Source organism: Notechis scutatus, chromosome 1, assembly GCF_049901735.1.
Source record: "Notechis scutatus isolate UNSWTSFEM ecotype Mainland chromosome 1, rNotScu1.2, whole genome shotgun sequence".
In the NCBI taxonomy this organism is placed as follows: Eukaryota; Metazoa; Chordata; class Lepidosauria; order Squamata; family Elapidae; genus Notechis; species Notechis scutatus.
This window is the reverse complement of record NC_142009.1, coordinates 151,345,176-151,363,409: the sequence shown is the minus strand read 5'-3', so window position 1 is coordinate 151,363,409 and position 18,234 is coordinate 151,345,176. Positions and strand designations below refer to the sequence as shown.

Sequence of the window (18,234 nt, the reverse complement as noted above, 5' to 3'; positions counted from 1 at the left end):
TAAAAGATTTGCAAGAAGAATTATTTTAGTGGGGATGCACATAACTGAATCCATGCAAATACTACTTTAAGAACTATATATTTTAAAACCAGCAAATCTAATATATCCACCATACATACTCCAAGTAAGTTTCTAATCCCTTCAGCAAATAGTTTCCCCTGCATTGATCCCCTGCCTTATTTTTCTATCCTGTCTGATGATGAACTATATTGAATAGTATGTACACCCAGAGTACCTCAACCGTATTTCAGTTGACTCAAATCTGTGGTTGTTTATGCACAGGCTCTTTTCAAAACAAACATTTTTTTCCCTTTAAAGAATGATTCACCTTGAAAATGTTAATATTTATACTATAGTGCCCTAGCTGAAAGTTATGATAAAGCAGTACATGCACATATCAAAATTTATATAGGTTGTTTATTCAGCTACATAGGAGCAATCTCTAAAAAGCTTTACAAATGTTAAGTCTGATAAGAAAAGTTCCTTCCTTCCTTCCTTCCTTCCTTCCTTCCTTCCTTCCACTGATGGAAAGCTTAAAGGAAAAAATATAATATACAATATATGTACTGTATGTGTATACAGAGAGGGAGAGAGAGAAAGAGAGAGAGTCAGAGACAGACAAAGAATATTCAAAGGCAGCACTGAGTTAATAGTTCCTATTCTCTTACTATGTTCCTTTCATTTTCAAGAGGGAGTAGGAAAATTGTTTTTATCTGTATTCAGAATTAACTGTACAGTACAGTTTGAGAACATGGATCAAGTACTTCTCAAAGGAAGCTAGCTTACCTTTCAATGAGTACTTTGTGCAATAGCAACAAAATCCCACCACTTGAAAAGGAAGTCTAATTGAACGGCACAGCAGTGCAAAAATGGAGAGAGAAATCTTGCCAAATAAGAGCAGCTGGAGAACTTTCTATACCAATAGGTTGTGGTCCTTCAGTTTTTTAACAGTATCAATCCTACTGCCATATATCAAAGATTTATGCATTGTATACAACTTCCTACTCTGCTGTAATAAATTCTTAAAGATCCTATGCTACAATATCATGCATACATGCACACGCACTCATATTCACATACATATATGGTACATATATACCTTCTGTACATATATGCAGAAAGCCAAACAGCTTTGACATTTTGAATATTCCTGATCTATTTAAACCTGATCAATATCTTAAAAATAGGAGGAGGCCACAGAAAGGATAAAGCACGCAAGAGCCTAGTACACACAACTGTGGAAGGTTCTGTACAGGATATGAGTTGTGCGATTAAAACTACACAGACAGTTTGCCAACTATTTTCACGGATTTTTATTTTTGAGCCGCGTTATTACTTACAATGATATGGGACTCTTCTCTTCCACAATGGCCTTCAGCAAAAAAGCAATCTTCATAATCATGTGGGAATCAATTTAGTCGAGTGAAATGAACTTGAGGAGTCTCACAGGTAACCAATTGTTAAGGGGAAGCAGCTCAAACAATTCTGGCTAAGGGCTCAATTTTGCAAAAAAATAAAACAGGTAAATGTAATAAGAGAGACCCTAGCTTAGGTGCTGTAGCAAGTATGCCTTTAGAATACTAAAAAGGAGGAAAGCACAAAGAGTCAAGAGAGCATTAGCCAGAAGACAGAGACAAGCGACACACCAATTTAAAGGAGATCCACCTGACAAAGTCGATGTTATTTACACGCACATATCTACTTTCTTTCAGGAATCTGGCCTTCCAATTTTAAGCTGAGCCCATTCTCTCCTTCCAAAGCTAAGTAATAACTTTCATTAGAGGAGCCAATATATCATCAAAGATCCTAGCCAAATCCATCAATAGACAGATGCCAGAAGGCCATTTTTCCATTTGCTATAAAAATGGGGATTGCACCTTCTGGCTTTGTCTTCAGCTGCACATGTTCATGGAGTTATCTGCCCTGCAAAATTTCATATATATGCAAGCCATGCCCTGAAAATATGAAAGAGAAGGGTCATAAAATGTCTCCTGTGAACAAAACACATTGGTCCATGAAAACTGAGGGAAGCCTACAGCCATGGTAATTGTTGTGGTATCTTAACCCACATTGTACAATAATTTCTACTATAACAAAAACATAGTCTGCAAAAAAATGAAAAGGCCACCAAACTGCCTTCCATTGTCAGATATTGTGTGTCTGGATTGTAAAATGCAAACATAATTTCTTAGCAGGAAATTCTAAAATGAAAAAAAATGATGATTGTAATTTGCTTTTTTTTAAAATGCCACATTTTTATAGAATGTAGATAAATGCTACCACCTTGTTTTACTGATTTTCAGGTTGCATGGAAAAACTGGAGTTCTCCTCTCATAGATATATGATGACCAATAAAACCTGAGTGAAAATGTTTGCTTGTTTTATCAGTTAAAATAATACAACACCCCATCCTCTTCGCCCACCCCTTAAAACCCCTTTAACAGATATTCAAGTACTCTATGGCTCACATTTCACAAGATGTACTTCAGGAAAATGGAAACAGGCTATTTCTGCAAGTATAGGAGATTAAATGGAAAATTGCCAGGAAAGAGATTCACTTCAGTGCAATTTAATGATTGCACAATGGAAGAATAGCATTCTTTGGCACGTTTAACTGTGAAATCTAGTGTTGCCTGAAAGCCTATATACAGCAGTAAATAGGTATGGATTGGTATTTGCTAACATAATCCATCTGCTGAATCTCTTCTGTTTTTCTGCAGACTTCGTTGCTGTTTCTAAAAACAACTCACTGACCTTAATATAATTGTTTACATGTCTTTATGAGCTATACAATATTTTGTTTTCAGAGCAATTCATACAGTAAAATGAATGTAGATCAGGAAACATTCATCTAGGTCTCAGCTAATCAGAAATTTGACTAAATTAGATAATTTCTCTATGAAATTATGATGGCTGGAAAACTATCTTGCGGTAGTTTCACTTCCTTTCCCTTTCCCTTCCCTTCCCCTTTTTAAAATAACCAAACAGGAAAGATTGCAATTTTAAAGAAATATTTAAAACTAGAAATTTAATCATTGGTTCTTTTAACAGATGTGCAGAATTGAAACTTGAAATATAGAAAAATGCACTTCCAGGCTGCCAATAATATTCATGCTTGTCATAACTGAAGGACATGATCATTGTTGGAATGCTGAAATCAAGACGTCCTTGATGTAATGTCGAAAACAGAAGATTTTCTTTCTCCAAGTTCATTTGAAGAAAAAGCTTGACAGTGAACATAAATCTTTTCTAACTAATGTTACTAGCAGCAGAGGTGTATTCAGAAGACCATTTTAGTGTTGAACAGCTGTAGGTCTCAAGCCATGAATGTGATGTTTTGATAAATGCATCACAATCTATGTGTTGAGGTATAGAAAGATATATAAAAAAATCAGGATGATGCCATTTTAGAGAGAACTCGGTGTAGACATGGGTCTAGAAAACTGAAAATAATTATTGAATATGATATGTACAGTAATATAGGGACTTCACCCAGTAAAACTGATACTCAAGCATCAGTAAAACTAACATTCAAGCAACACTGGAAATGTGTAACTCCTACCTCATAATTTAAAAAGTGTTCCACTGAAGGTGCATTTGGCAAAAGGGAGGAGGTGGGGAGACTTTGCTCTAGTCATTTGAATTATTGTTTTTATTAGCATTGATTTAGTACACACTTAATCTGTATAGTGCATCAACTGGAATATTGAACGTCAACAACCTTCCAGGAACTGCCATAAATTCACTCTTACAAACATGTCGTTGTTTAATCTTAGGTATATTAGCATAGCCGAGTGCTAATGTTTACTTATACCAAAGTTCCTAAGTGATGTTCCCAGGATCTGCCAGGAGGGTGGTGAAATATATTTATATGAAATCAGTGAATGAAATAGAATTATTGGATTTTGAGAAGTTCTTTGCGAAAATAAATAAATAAATAAATTCTCATCCATCTGCTGCACTACATTCTGTACATATTACTGCTTCTCAATACTGAGACTACCATGTTGTATCTGCCTAGCTCTTTGACAAGCCAAGAATGTAAGGCAGCTATCAATAATTATGTACCTAAAAAAAAAATAGTATTAAAGAGCCAGCTGATATGTTGATGGCATTTATACAACACATTAAGATACATTGTGGTAGAACTAAATCTATCATCTCTTCTCAGTCCATGGATCAGATCTTAACCATAATGCATAACTTGTGGTTCGCTATGAGTACCTTAATTTAGCACCGTTGAATGTACTATCTAAATCTAGTTTGGTGGTTTGCTAGACCCTGGTATTGGTTTGCTTGACATAAAGTTGAGAAAGTAACTGCAAATTAGATCCATTCAGGTGTGGGGGAGCAGCGGCAGCAGCAGCTCCACTATTTCAGCTTCTTTCTAATCCCCAGGGGTATAAAGTTTAAAAATTGTACAATGTGGCAAACGTAATTATATATCCTGAGAGTTCCCTATATCGCTGTTACAGAAGACGAATTAAATTAATGCATAGAGGTTGGGTTCATCAGTATATAGACAAGATCTTTATGAATGCTATCTCTAAATTAAGGGGAAGAAGAAGCACCTACTCATTATCTATTCTGCACAGACAGTGCCGCTGATTTACTTTGTGTCCCTTGACTTCCCACTGTTATCTAGAGTATTAAAGATAGCAATTAATCTAATCACCTGTATAGACATATAATCATTAAAAAAGAGAAATGCTATTGGAGTCAACCAAAGGCTTATGACATTAAGCATTTTATTTCTACAGTAATCAATAACACAACATGTGATGCTCATAAGAAGAACATGAATGTAAGAGCACCTTTTCACTTATGCTACCATGAAGCTAATCATTAGAGTGTATGTCAATTATGAATAGCAGTTCATTGAAAATGATACCCTGTTTCTCCAACAATATGGCCTCCCAATAGGAAGTCCCAGCATGTTTTATAGGCATGAAATGAAATTAAGCCCCTCCCCAAATTAAGGCCTATATTAAAACATGCGAAATGGGGGAATGGTGGGGGCTTGCCATTAGGAAGTACTTTTGTTGCACACCCGGATATGGTGCTGCCTGCGTTGACCCCAATATGAAGTGCCCCACCAACGCTGAGGTCAACATCCAAGCCATCGCTACCTGCCCGCCCAAAGATGCAAGGGGGGATTAAGTCACCCGAAAAGACGGCCTAGCCATTTTTTGGGCTCAAAAAAAAAATAAGACCCGGCCTTATTATATGAGAAAATGATATCTGCCATGAATTTCTGAGAAAAGCCATCTTGTAATGGTGAGAAAGACCGTGGGAGACTAGGCAAAGAGACATTGCCAAGGGAATGGTCAGATAAGAGACAACACAACCCATAGCTAGATAGTGGAAGGGGCAAGAGGCTCAGAAGAGAATCTTCCTAATTTCTCAGGCTACAAAGGAGATGGAGGAAGAGAACTTATTCTTGCAAAATTCTGTCAATGTAGCTTTACAACAGGATTGTCAAACTCGCGGCCCACAGTCCAGATGCATCACAGGCTAGCCACGCCCATGACCATGGCCAGTTTAACGAAGGGGGAAAAAGTTGTGATACGTCATGTGACGATGCCATGACGATGCGAGTTTAACACCCCTGCTTTACAATGAAGTAAAATTAGCTCATCTGGTTGTGATTCCTATTTACTCCATGAGGCTGACACATCTGCCATCCTTAAATGTATGTTCAAATTGGTTGGTTGGGATAGATGTTTTATTTCATATTTCTTTCTTCTTCCATGCTAGTATCTCTTTGCGCATAAACAGGGCTACCTGACAAGAAAATTGTTAGTTTCTCATTCATCCTCATCTACCTAGGTAACCTTCTGTAATAAATGCTCCCTGACCTCTCTAATTTGACTATCCTTCAGTCATTCAAATTAAGTAGCATGAATCCTAGGCAATTGTTCTTGTTCTAGTTAATGCTCTTCCCTGCTTCTTTGTGGCTAACTTACTAGATGAAAGTCAGTGTATGAGATCATATAGCATGAGGAATTCTGACTTTCCAGTCTAGCCTACACCCCTGGAATTCCCAAATCTGCTACACTTCCTAATCCAGACAAGGTCAAGCAGATGCTGCCACCTGCTGTGACAACTCTTTTAAATCTTTATTTTTCTATTGGTCTGTAAATAAGTAAGTTGAATGTGAATTTGAACTCTTATTCAATAACTCTTTCTGTACAATTGGACTGGGGACCTGAATTTCTTTGCATTTGTAAGAGAACATCTCCTTCTACATGCCTGAACCCATGGAAACATTTGCTCTAATGAGTTACCTTTACCTTAAGGAAGCGGAGTGGAAATGGATGGAAGAGTTCTCACTCAGGCAGCTAAGGCACTCAGAGTCTTAGTGAACTGGAGGCCAGAAGAGTAACCTGAAATTTTTTGGCTCTTAATTTTCCTTTACAGTTAGTCTATGTGAATAGGACCTGTATAAACGTCTCACAAGAGGAAGACAGCATGAATGGAAAGTCTTAAAAACTTCCAGAGGACAAGTTAAGATCAGAAAGGATTTTAGAAAGAAGAAGCTGAAAAATGAAGTTTTCGCTGCCAGTTAAAAGATATTTCTAAGAACTAAAATGGTTTAGACACAGGGGTGGGATACAACAGGGTTAACTACCAGTTCGGGATTTACGAGCTTCCCTGCAGGCTGCGAGCCTCACGCCTGTAAATCGTCATCAGCATGCTGTGTGCAGAGAAGCAGCCTTTGAAACAGCCCTCTTTTCCTGCTTTTTTAACTGCAGCTGTGCCTCGTTTGGCAGCTGAAGTTGAAAAATCAGGAAATAAAGATCAGGTAAGAGCCCGGGTGGGTGTGTGGGCAAAAACATCAGCAGACATAGAACCAGTTCTATGTCTGCTGCTGTTCAGAGCTACCGGTTCTACAGAGGTGGACAGAACCGGTAGAAACCCACCCCTGTTTAGACAGTTATAGTGGCTGTTGAAGATAGCCTTTTGGTCTATTGGTTTCTGTCTAGAATAAAGATGGTAGGTAAGCCTAAAATGGACTGATCAGTTTAAGCTAATTAGGAAGTATGAGATGTTGATGAGGCTGGGAGAAGACTCACTTAAGAGAAGTATGACATATTGTGGGATAGCAATAACAATAGCACTTATATATCACTCCACAGTTCTTTACCAGATTCTCTAAGGCAGGGGTCCCCAACCACCGGGCTGCAGACCGGCACCGGTCCGTGGAACATTTCCTACCAGGCCGCCGGTTTGCTGGGCGCCGCCATCTTGTTTGAAACGAGAAAGTGCTTCGGGTGAGCTTTTCCAGTTGGAAAGTGGTGTTTGGGTCCTGAAGGAATCCTCGTGCCTTAGTTTCATCGAAGGGGGCTTGAACGAAACTAAGGCATGGGGATTCTTTCAGCACCTGAAGGCAAGGCGAAGCCGAGCGACCGTCCTGAAGCCATCCCGGCGAAGCCCATCGACAAAGGTACAAAGGAGGAGTTGAAGGTGGCGGGGAGAAGCGGGGGATGGCTGGCTGGCGGTCGCTCGGCTCACCTTGCCTTGTCATGCGTGCTGATGCCGGTACCAGGCCGCGGATCATTTTGTGATGCCGATGACCGCAGCACAAAAAAAGGTTGGGGGCCACTGCTCTAAGGGGCTTATAGACTCAGCCTATTGCCTCCAACAATCTGGATCCTCATTTTGCAAACTCAGAAGGATGGAAGGCTGAGCTAGTCAGGACCGAACTTCTGGCTGGGGGCAGAGTTAGCCTGCAATACAGTATTCTAACCAACACGCCACTACAAATATTTGTCTAGTTGACAAAGGATTAGGGTTGAAAGTAAACAGAAAAAGAAGATTTACCTTTCTGAAAAATTGTAAGCAGTTACTTATCACCTGTCCCGTCTGAGCCTGGATGATAAAATGCCATTGCAGGCACTGGATTAAATGCCAATCAATTTTGTAAGCCATTTCCTTAAAACTATAGTGGTAGATAGGAGTGAGACTAGTAATTAGGGACACGGGGTAAATATAAATAATAGTGTTTATAACAGACTCAAAACGTATGGTGTTAAGATTTACTTGTTTACCATGCATTATAATTTAAGCAAAAGGATGCTTGGGTAACAGCTTTGTCTAAATCACTTTACCTAAATCACTAGGAAAGAGACTTTTTTAAATAAAGGGATTATAAACATTTTTTCCTCAGAATTCAATGGCATGCGCCTTATCAGGGAATATACTGCTATTTCCACATAGTGAATGAAATATCAAGTGAACAGAACAATGGAAAGATGAGTGTAAGCCTCTATTAGATATATCTAAAAGGCTCCGTTTATACCATCAGGAACCTTGCTTTGCCAGAGTTCTCAACAAACAGAAATTATAAGCAAGTTGGTTCTATGGAAACATACAGCTAAATTCTGCAAACTGAAATCAACGCTTCCTTTTGCATTTCTTTTATTTTGTGCACAAACCCAATCTTTACTCCGTGTTTAATTAAATAGGTCTACAATATATCATAGAATATTTCACATCTCTGTCTGAAACTCATGTAAAGTGAAAATAGTTAAAGACCTGATTAAATAATGACATAATCTGGAATAATGGAGGTCAATTTGATATAGTGGAAAGATGGTACTTGATACAAAAATGTTAATTCAGGCATTGCAACACAGATTGTATTCAGAAGGTTCTGACCAGTTCTGGAGAACCAGTAGCAGAAATTTTGAGTAGTTCAGACAACCAGCAAATACCACCTGTAACTGCCCCTGCCCCCATCTATTCTCTGCCTCCCAAGTCCCAGCTGATTGGCTAGGTCTTCTTTTGTTGCCCTGCACAGGAGAACGGTGCTGGAAAGCAGGTTAGTGGGGTGGGGAGGGAATGAGATTGCAGTAACCTTCCCCCTGGAGTGGAGAGGGAATGGGGATTTTGCAGTATCCTTCCCCTGCCACACCCACGAAGCCACCAAGTGATGTCATGCCCACCAAGCCATGCCCACAGAACCTGTAGTAAAAAAAAATTGAATCCCACCACTGCATTGCAACAACAGTTAAAATTCACAACCTAAGAAGTGGACACAAGTTCTGGCCCTCCAAAATTGCACTGGTAATGTCAAAATTATAAAGGTGTTTATTTGATTTGCGAAATTCTCTCCATTGACACAACCCCAAAACCCTATCAATGAGAAGTTCTGCATTACTACGGACTGAGCTTCCACAGAGACTTTCATGTGTAGATAAGCTTCTTTGATTAAGACAACCTCACAAAACATATCAAGTAGATGTTATCAGTGAGAAGAGTGGGGCTTTTCCCAGATACTCTGTGGTGAGTTTTTCTCTTATTAAAAATTGTACAGAAATCTGCCATTTTAATGAATAAGAATTCAGAACAGATTAGAAAGATCAGCAGAAAAAGGGGAATGCAGGTAGTCCTCTTAGAGACCACAACTGGGACTGAGAACTTGGTCATTAAGGGAAACCAAAATTGTGTTTGTGTTCTTCAGTTTTCCTTTGTTTTACAGACCTGGCAAGGTTGTAAATCCTAGGACTGCTCATTAAATTACTTTTTTCAGCACTGATGTTACTATGAATGAGGACTACCTATATATTCAGTATAACTGCCAGAAGAGGCAACTGCCTCAAATTACTTCACAAGGAAACCAGCTGTGGCTCCTGCAACACTGCAGGATATTACTGCAAGAAATAGTTATAATGGTGGTTTTTGAAAGCTGCCATTTGCTCTGACTACATAAGTAATTCTTCCTGACTAAATTCTTGCAAAAGCACTGCAGATTTCAGAAAAGCTTACAAACACAATACCCTGGGAGCAGTGGTTCAATCTTTTTTTACTAACGGTTCTGTGGGCGTGGCTTGGTGAGCGTGGCAGGGGAAGGATACTGTAAAATTTCCAGTCAGAGGGGGTATTTGCCGATTCTCCAAACTACTCAAAATTTCTACTACCAGTTCTTCAGAAATGGTCAGAACCTGCTGAATACCACCTCTGTCTGGGAGGAAATTATCTCCCCAACAACATTGACCACATCTTATAAATGGGAAATCTTTGGGAGATCTTTGACAGTTCTTCCACTAATTATATAGCACTTCATACACTTTAATCAAAAGTGCTTCCAATAATCTTTTTAAAAAGTCCTTTTGATATCCTGATGCTTTTGATGGAATAATTTGAACCTGCAAGTTTTGAATGCTGTGTCATGGATATTTAATTATATCTGCCTGGGAAAGCACAAGGAAAACATCACAGTAGTTTATATAAGTTTTTTTTTAAAGAAGCTAATAAAATACCAATATAGTATAAAAGCAATACAGTATAATCACAACAAATAAAGCATCAAATAGTCTGTTGCATTCCAACTATTGCTTTGCACTTCCATTTTAACTAATAGAGAGATGTGTGCATGATAAAAATACCTACTATGTGGATACATATAAAGAAACACAAAATGGGTGGTATCCTTTGATGTTCTTCCACTCATGGAATTTTTTATCCTCAGTGGAAAAAAGATGGGGCAATTTCAGCTTCCCAAATGGAGCCAGCAGCATATATACAACCTCAAAATCTGTACCAAGCTGTTGAGAGATACTCACATGATTGAAAAGGAGGAGAGGAGAGATTCAATCTCCAGGAGACATGCTGAAGTATAAGTATATATAAAATCCATTTTATAGTTCACTTATGGAAAAGCAGCTATTATGGATGCTCTATTCTCCAGGTCAAGTTGCTTTGAGATATTCTTTTGAGAATTATTAAAAATTATTTTGGAATCTCAGACAATATGGGAGATATCTGTTGGCATGTGGATAAAATGCATGCATTCTGAAAAAAAACCATTAACTTTGTATACTGCTACTCCAATGAACTTGAACAACATGTACTGTATGGGCTTCTCATATGTCTGTTTTACTCCATGTGAGATTTAAAGCTGAAAGCAAATGATCATCCCAGGGTAACTTTATGATCTTCCAGCTACACTAACATTCCATTTTGTGCAATGGTACCATATTTCTCTGACATACGTTCAATAAAATATATTTGCTTCTTATGTGATAAGAGCTACATGAGTGCCATGTTCACATGACCCAAGAATACCTGGGGCTTTCTTAAGTCTTGAAAAGCTGATCCACTTGTCTACTGACTCAGCTCATGCTCCAGAGGAAATGCTACAAAGAGAGTTCGTAGCTTTTCTGCCAGGCAGCAGAAGATTATTATTAAGAGTAATTCTGGCTTCACCCCATCTCTGCTGAGGGATGTGCCTCCTGTAGGGAGCACTAAATGGGATGGCAGAGCACAGCAAAACACTCATGCTAAAATGCAAAACTCTGCAAAGGGGCTGAAGGCTAGCCTGGTGGCACTGTGCAAATGTTGTAACCTTGTATAAATGCTCCTTGATTGTACACAGCAAAGTCACCTGTCTAGTGTGACCCAACACAAACAGTTTCCTGACTGAAAATTCATAGAAGTGAGCAAGTGGGAACAATTCTGCAAGGAGCAACTACCACAGATACCTTCTGCCTTCCTACAGGAATTATTGGGAATTGGCCAATGCTGGGAGGAACCAGCAGAGATTATATTTCCTATCTTCACTATGTTACTCATTTTCCATGGTGAAGTAGAAGCTTGGAAGTAATGTAATAGTAAAGGAGAAGGTCATTTGCTGTTTGTTACTGGAGCCTTCCCAAGCTTGATGGCTTCTAACTTGCTTCATACCATTTATGGCTATTTCCCATAAAATAATTCTTTCTCCACAAACTCAAACCATGCTCTAAAATGGGGGTGTCAAGCTCCTGCCTGTGGGCTGAATGTGTCACGCACTGGCCATGCCCACATCTGATTTAGCAAAGGGGAAAAAGCCACAATTTGTCATGTGATGCTGCCGTGACAATGTGAGTTTGACACCCCTGCTCTAAAAGGTGTGATACTTTGGCAAATATTTTTTTGTTGCAAGTATTCTGAAACTGGAAGAGTTATCAGGTTGAAGATGGCTCAGATACAGCAGATTTTAAAGCAGAATGAATGCCTGCTTTTTTTGGCCCCCTGAATAATAATTTTGTCTGAGTTATGTCTGCTGCAAATAATTTTTTTTCTGAATTATTGTTCCTAATTTTTATTATTTATTTTGATTGGAAGCCATTTCTAACATTAGAAACTCTGTGTGCTGAAATAAATAACCCATTAAATTTCAGGATTATTATTTTTTTGCAAAGCTCAATCAAACATTCCTCAGACAAAGTTGAAGATTGAGATGAACAAGCTATGTTAATTGCAAGATACATATTATAACCCTTCTCTCTTATTAGTTAAGGTTATTATTATGTTTTTATGCTTCAACCACATCTAATTTCTGAACCATGCTTCTTTTCTTCCCGGTGTCAAAACATAGGAAAAGCAATTTAGAAAAAGGTCCAAAATGGTAGTCAAGTGTGAAATCACCATCATATATTGAATTGAATAGCAGCAGGATACTGGCTTCATTTCTGTGTGAGACCCCAGCAAGGTTAAACATGTATTTGAAACTACTGATTTAAATAATAAGACTCTCTTGTTCTTTATAAAATAAACACAGGAAAGTCACCATCCTGGTTTTTCAAAGAGTGATACTAGGAAGAAAAACATAATGAGGTTTGAGGATAAGTAACCTAACAACTTTTAAATATTCATTTACATCATGACTTTTCTTTAGGTCTGAAAAAAAAAATAGTTTCCATTTTTCAAATCTTTAACCACAAAGGTAATTAAAGGCAACACTTTAGACTCAGAATTGGTTGTATGCTTATCATGAGATCACCTACTTTCTTTTTCTTTTTAAATACAACTGAGGGGACAATTGTATATGAGGGAAGGATTGGATGCTTTTCTCTTGCACGATTACCTCCAAGAGTTCTTGCTGGAACTTGATGATGCTATTTGCCACAATGACATCTTCAATAGTACTATCTGGAGGAAGAGGACATGATTTTCTATAAGACCTAAAGAAAACAATTACATTCTCCTTCCCATGGAGAATGATCTGGCTCTGCCCTCCCCCAACCAGTTAATCCATGTCTTATTTTTGTAGATCAAATGGAGAAGTCATTACAACTGATTCAGAATAGCATGTTATAGAGAGACAATGCATAAAAATCTATATACACTGGAAGATGTGTAAATGCAATTATGCATAAATATTGTGTTGGTAATGGTAAGAAATGAAATGGATCCATCCATTCTTATTAGTTATGTTTCTTCCAATGTCTCAAGTTTATTTACTTATACTGTTTATTCTGTTTTAATTTAACAGTTTGCTTTTTTTTCCAGAATATCTTGTACTCTTCTACTAATTATTTCATTTATTTTTTTCCCATTTCTGTTGATAGTCAGGAGACGCTCCCCTTACTACTTTCCTCTGCCTTTTCTTCCACTGTCTTCCAATTTAAATTGTAAAACTTTCTTATAAGATCTGGTACAAAATGTCTTTTATTATAATTTATCCTTGCAGGTCATCATAGATTACATATTGATCAAACCAGACTATTTAAAAGTTGATGTAATTGTGCAACTGCGGCCAGAAATCTCTTTTGTATGTTTTAATCAACACGCATACTGCATGAGCTCATGCAATTGGCAATCATTAAAAAAGTGACAAAATTGAAATGAAATAAGCACATACTATAGACTGAAGAAAGGCTGTAAATTAAAACAAGAAAAAGAGAACTTCACTAACGGATCAATATCATTCTGTAATATCAGTTGATATTAAAACAATTGTATAAATCTGGAGGGAAATTCATAGAAAAATGGAATACACACACACACACACACACAGATTTGATTTCTCAGGAAACCTCTTGTCATACTTCAGTTTGTCTTACCTATTGGTCTTGCTTTTAGGACCCATGACATTTTAATCTTAATTAAGATTATTTCCTTCCTCCTCCTACACACACACACACACACACACACACACACACACACAAATTCTGATTTTAATTAGTTGGATAGCTAAATAAGTTTCATGTTATCACATCAGTTTGCTGATGACAGAGGTTTTACAACGAAAGTGTTTGTATTGGATTGTCTGTTCTCTCAAGGTTACTGAAGAATCAAATGAAATCTAGCACTGAGATTGAAACTAGTATTATATGTTATTAAGCTAATATTACAAAATGATGTCTATAAGACTAGCAGTTAATAGAAAGGAAACCTGATATGTTTTCCCCCTGTGAAGGAGAGTTAAATGATGCAGAAAATATCTCAGATACAAGCTTATATAGCATGTTTGTAATTTTGAGCTCTATTCTATTCACAGTCTTTTCCAGTGACAAAGCTGGTTGAAGAAGCTCAAAAACTTTTAAACAACCTTCTTTATTTCTCTTGGTTATTAAACAACACTATTCTGTAATGGCTTTTCATAGGCATAAATGGTCCCAACCATTTTTGTATTCAACAAGTAAAATTGTATTATTTCACCATACATTCTGCCCTAATTAACTGTAGGTGCATTGGCAGCTCGATTAAGCTGCTGTCTTAACTTTATGGTGTTTTATTTTTCTAATGTTTTATGCTTTTTTTGTTTTTCACTGAGAGACCATCAGGATTTGAGCGGGCTACAAATAATGTTAAATAAATTGTTAAATAAATGGACTCTATATTTTACACTGCCTTTCTATGCTAGTTCACTGCTATTAACTTCAAAAATGCATGCGTGATTAGAATGATACTGTCACCCAACACCTAATGCATTTTACACCTAGAGCCATTTCCCTCATTTTCTACCACCAGGATTTTAGCCCCAAACTGATTTTATGGACAAACTAATTTCCAACCAATATTTTCATTAACCTCTTTACAAACAAACACTTCATATTTTTTCCTTTTAAAAATTCATTTCTGGTTTTTGTTTTTGCTGCACGTAGAGCGTGATATATCACATTCTGTTCTCTGAAGTTATTTTCTCTACACAGAAGGGGTCTTTCATATTGAGTTTTCAGGCACCAGCATCTATGTGGGGTGGGCAGGGGAGGTCAAAAGTGTGACACATTCATGAAGATATCTTTCTGCAAGTTCTCTGACTTATATATTTCTGTCAGACACGTCATCATTTTGGAATCATTCTTGTTTCTTTTGGAAGCTGTTTCTTCTCATTCACATTTCATTAACACACCTGACCTAAAGTCTTATATTGTTCTGTAATTTTTTATGAATACACTAAGTCACAAGAATGTGAGGTTGTCTTTTCTTTTTTTGAGGGAGGGGGAGACTCTTTGGAGATAGCATTCTTTTTCTTGATCAGTTTGCTTTTTATTCATAATATATGCTCTCGGTGATTTTTGCATAATTCAGTCAAGGAGAAAATTAAGCAAGTTGTTAATGGCACTTCTGATCCCATACATTCAGATTCAGTTTAATCTTCATAGCAATGTTTTTTTGCAGATATTTTAAGTAGAATTTCCACCCCTGTTCTAAAACACTATCAAACTCTAAGCCACTGGGAGTTTTTTAGCCCTATTATAAATGCAGCTGCAAATATTTTTTCACTGGGTAGGTAATGAAAATTCCTACAACTTAGGACAATCTATTAAATATTCAGAAGCAACAGGCCATCTGGCTTCTAAGTAAAGCCATTCAATTTACATTGAGGAACACTCTTGAGGAATAATAAAATCAACTGTCTTCATGGTCCTTAACATGTCATCTTTCAATAGCATTTATAAAATTATAAAAGAGGAAATATTTTGCTAAATTAAACAGAATAAGTGTTTCATTCACTTCATCTCTGAAAGATATAAAATAGGAAAAGAAATCAGTGATCCATTGTTCAATTGGAAACCTTATTATGGTGAAGTACAAATTAAATTATTTACTATGCTTGATACAAACAGACAATTTATAAGTATCACTCAATTAGAAACAGCATCTTTAAAGTATGGGCTGAACATTAAGTAAAGATATAACCCAGATTTATCTATTATACATAATTCATTATTATACATAAATTTTCATAAAGGTAAAAATACAAAGAAATGTGGTCAGTGGTGAGCTTGTCACTCAAGCCCTGATAGCTCACGTTCAAGACCCTTGCACTGTGCAGTGAGGTGAGCTCCCATTCCTATTCCAGCTCCTGCTTCCCCAGCAGTTGAAAGCATGCAAATGTGAGTAGATAAATAGGTACTACATTGGTGAGAAGATAACAGCATTCTGTGAGCCTTGGCTTATAGTCATGCTGGCCACATGACCACAGAAATGTCTTTGGATGACACCGACTCCCTTGGCTAAGAAATGGACATGAGCACCACCCCTTAGAGTCGTAAATGACTGGACAGGGGAAACCTTTACCTTTTTATAGTTATTGCAATTGGTGGTCTTCTTAAGTTTGGTCTTGAACATAAATACATTTTGATGATATGATAACTCAACTTAGAAATATTGTTGGGCTTTATTGTTGTTGGAGAAGTACAACTCAGAAATGAAACAAGTTAAAGACTAAGGGTTAAATGGATGTAGCATTTGAATAGAACTATTGATATACACCAGTTGGAAGAAACATATTAAATATAAGCAACAATAGAAGAAAACATGATGTTTAAAATGGATATCATGCTTAGAGAACACTGATACATAATGCTTTATTGATTATACATTACTTCAGTATTGATTGCTAAACTAGTAATTCATTTTCCAAAATCTGTTGGAAATGTAACAATCAGGTTGAATAATTCTTTTGTTTAAAGCAATTTTGTAAAGCAATTTTGGGAAATTATTTATAATAGAATGAAACAAATTCTAAAAGTTATTTTCTTTCCAGCTTACCGTTTTTTTATTAATTTTTTAAACCTTACATTTCTACAAATTACATCAAGGATACATGCTGCTTGGATACTGTATGATTTGCATTGAAAGGTATGCAGGTAGGTAGGGGTGTGTGTGTGTGTATGTGTGTGTGTGTATTTCCAGGATTTGCAAGACTGCCCAACTTAAAATTTGTGACTAAAGATGGTATACAATGAAAATAAACAATTCCTATTATCATCAAGATCAACATCATCTATAATTGATGTGGCAATATCAGGGGACAATTGAATAGAAGGCAAGAATTGGAGAAGATCATAAAGTATCAACATGTGAAAATTAAAATTGAAAAAGTATGGTAGAAACCAGTTGTGGTGGTACTGGTGATAATTGTCACATTAAGTGCCATACCAAAAGATTATGGACAGTTCTTTGAAAATCATTGACAAAATAATTTTGCAAAGCATTGACAAAATTTCCATCTGCCAATTGCAAAAGATCACACTACTTGGATCTATGCATATACTACACAGATACATTATGGCATCCTAGATTCTTGGGAAAATCCTAGATTCTTGGGAAAAAGGCCAGCAGCTGTTAAAGAACAAGCAGCTATGACTTCACAATGCCGTGAACAGATAACAACTATATATCATTAAACTAGCTCAATAAAAATGGACAATTCCTTTAAAAGAAAAATGCAGATCAAATAAAAGGAATGTGCCTCAATATGTAAAATAAACTCATACTTCTATAAATCTGATACAGAATTGAATTTAACATGGAAACCAGTTTTTACATGACATTATGTAATGTAAACATTATAATTATACCTATGGACTTATACCACATAAAAATGTGGGTTTTTCTTACCGTTTAAGTTTAAGCTTTCATTCATTTTAGGTCATGGAGGATTTGTTAAATAAGTACAGCTTTTTTATTTGCTTAGGTAATACTGTATATACTTTTTCACTTGATATTGTGTGGGTTACTGTTGTTGATAACTTGAAAATTCATTTGATGTTAAGGATGATCTATACTTTTAAATCATTAGGTATTTAGATCAATAGAACTAATAGATAAATAGAACTAAACTAATATTACTCTGAGAATCTGTTCTTAATTGACTTTTTTTTTAAGAGTGGAGGTTTGGGGATTCAGGGAAAAGAAGTTTCAGAATTAGAAGGTCCTTTGTCTGAAGGTGGCCTTGGCTACACAGCATCAAAAGCATCAAAAACCAAGGACTTTCAGAAGCAAGTTCCTTGACTGGTTCTAACATTCTGGGAGAACTGGGACAAGAAAAATAAAGTTAGCAGGGGAAAAAGAGGACAGCAACATTGGGGCATGGTATTTCTTTTTAGTTTAACTTCTAATCCATTGTTCAGTCTTATTTGAATTCCACCTTCTATCTCTTCATTTGATTGGATTACTAATTGTTAGTTTTGGTATTAGATTTCAATCTCGTGTAGCATTGATGCAGTTAACTTA

At 36.7% G+C, this 18,234-nt stretch overlaps 1 protein-coding gene across 4 annotated transcripts in view; it reads right to left on the bottom strand.

Annotated features, from left to right (window-relative positions):
• Positions 1-18,234, bottom strand: part of MACROD2 (mono-ADP ribosylhydrolase 2) — a 1,127,501-nt gene that overhangs the window by 439,948 nt on the left and 669,319 nt on the right. The gene's annotated exons all lie outside the window — the stretch shown is intronic.